The sequence below is a fragment of the Heloderma suspectum genome, chromosome 2, assembly GCF_057233095.1.
Source record: "Heloderma suspectum isolate Gila_16-S chromosome 2, 16-S_ref, whole genome shotgun sequence".
Taxonomy (NCBI): Eukaryota; Metazoa; Chordata; class Lepidosauria; order Squamata; family Helodermatidae; genus Heloderma; species Heloderma suspectum.
Window position 1 is genome coordinate 194,390,992 of NC_139459.1, and position 2,754 is coordinate 194,393,745.

Sequence of the window (2,754 nt, forward strand, 5' to 3'; positions counted from 1 at the left end):
AGCCTTCGGGCTACATACAAATCAAGATGGAGAGGGAGATACTGAAATCTCAGCAGCCTGGATATTGAGTTTTTTAACATAAATTTGTTAGTCTTTAAGGTGCCAAGAACCCATAGAGGAGGAGAAGTGCAGCACCTGAGTTTTAGTACATTGTCACACAGGAAACTTGAATTGCCTTCCACCTTTGAACAGAGAAAGTGAAGGAGAGGCATTTGTAATGCAAGTGAGCATTCTGGCAAGTGGGTTGTTATTAACCTCTTTGAGCCTCCTGTGGGTACAGCCTGAGAGCACATACTAAAAGGCTGAGAGATCCTCCCAACACACACTTTTGGGAATAAGTCCTAGTGAACTCAGTGAGTGAACATGCATAGGCTCGGCTGAAAGTAACACAGATTAGTTATTGTTTAACATGCTTAGAACATCTGGATGGACTTTCCTCAACCCAATGCACACTGTGAAGAGGGGGTTTGCATATATTCATGATTGGAAGAACAGCAGCAGCAGGTTATGAACGTCCAGGGGTAGTTTTTGCTTGTAGGCCAAAATCTTCAGAGCAAGGGTCTTGAGACCCCACCATAAATTGCGGGGAGCGGGATCCACTCATTTCACAATTCCTTTCCCACCAAGGTTACTTGTCTTCCTCTTTTTGAAGTGACCTTTCCAGCCCTGCCTGTCCCGCTACAGCAATTTAATCTGCTGCTGTGGCAGGAGTCTTCATGCCTTTATTAGACACTCAGAGTCACTACACAGCCAGTGACCTTTCTATTCAGCCAGCTAAATAAATACATGCATAAAATGGAGATGGTGGGGAAAAGAGAGGCTCCCTGTTTCCAAGTCAGGGGTGACACTAGCTGGAACCTTCTACTTTCTGCTATTTGGAAGAATGGAGAGGTATCAATGAGATAATTCATTTTAAGGCGCAATCCTATGCATGTTTAGACAGAAAAAAGTCCTACAACTCCCAGCATTCCCCAGCCAACCAACTGGGGAATGCTGGGAGTTGTAGGCCTTTTCTCTGTCTAAACATGCATTGGATTGTGCCCTTAATCATTACTAACTTAAGTCCCATTAATTTTAATGGGTCTACTCTACCCCTGTGTTTCTAGTTCTACTTGTAGAGGTTTTTTAAAAAAAATCCTCACTGCATGCCAGCTTTCAGTGTGTACTGCGGTTATACCAAGTTCTGGAGAATGCCAGCACCAGCCAACTTATGGATTTGATTGACTGGGTGCCAGTTTTCTTCCATTTATGCCAACTTTACCAATTGGATTATCTAATGCAGAGGGCATGAGAGACTTTCAGTATGTACAGTATGATGAGCTGCCCCTGCCAAAATTCCCTCTTCTACACAACTACTAAAACTACAGGAGTCCTGTTTGCATCTGGTTACCCTCACCTTTAGGAGCTCCCAATTTTACCAGCAGCTGGAAGAAAGTCATCTTGATGCAGATGATGGCTGAAAAGCAGCATTCACTTGGGAAACCCGGTATAGCTGAAACCAGGAGAGCTGCTCTCTGAAACTCTCCTGAGCCTACATGACAGTCTCCTTGCCCTTTGCAGTTGCTATAAAAAGTCTCCCCTTTGCCATTTGGAGTTATGTTCTGCCTGCACAGCAGCCTGTTAACGGATGTTCTTGGTCTTAAGAAGGGACAAGCCCAGTATAAGAAAGACATTCCATCTTTGCTGGGATTTGTTTGGATAGGGTCTGCCAATGCTGAGAATTCACTGTTCTGCAGGGAGAAAAAAGAAGCCCACAAATCTCAAAACCTGTGGGTTGCCACTTACCACAGTGACAACTGTGCAACATACAACTTTTGCAAGGAACAGGGCTATAAGGCTGGTATATCTAGTTGGCAAGTGTGGACATAGGTCTAATGGAAGGCAATGGTGAAAAGATAATATTTGTCTCTAGCCAGACTCCATCACTGTAGCCAAGATGGAGAACAAGTAGAAAACTTTTCTAAAGAAACAGAGCTATGCTGGTACACACCAAGAGATACTTGCATAAACATTAGATAGATAAAGTTCTTAAGAGAACAGGAACACAGCTAGGAATTTGAGGCCAAAACTCCCAGAGCAGTTTTCTAGATAGCTGCAGAGGTGAAAAATTTAATATCTATGCACACAAGCCTAACCACCTGCTCCTAATTACTAGTGTGGATTTTATGTTTCCAAGCCTTAGTCAAGTGCCCCTATAGACACAGTCCCGTACACATTTATGCTGGAGTAAATGGAAAACGATGTGATTTACTTCCAAGTAAATATGTATGGGATCTGGCTGGACAGTGGCACCAGATTTGGGTGGCTGAAACAAAGCATGCAGAAGTCTTCTCTCCACCCACAGTCCTTTCCTAACAGCTTGTTGCTTTTCTATGTCCCAGCCTAACCAAGGGCTAGTCTTGGTTACCTGCCAGGGCAGACCTTTCCTCTGGGCTGGCTAGAGAACTTGAGATATGTCAGGTAGCCCTGTGCTGGCAGGGTCAGCAACTCTTAGGGTAACTATAAATAGCAGAACGAGAGCTGGCAGCTCAGACCAGCACAATTTAAGTATTGCTCCCTTCCACTGGCTGAATCATAACAGGGTTCCTCAACCCACTCCAAGAGCAAATTAGGTCACCTACACAGAGAAAGTCGTGGTCAGCCCTGAGGGAGAGTTACTGCGTCTGCTTTCCTACAGCAGCTTAGAAAGAACCTGCTAATCCTCAACATAGTAGTGCCTTCCTACAGGGCAATCTGGGTTCAAAAGCCAAAAGA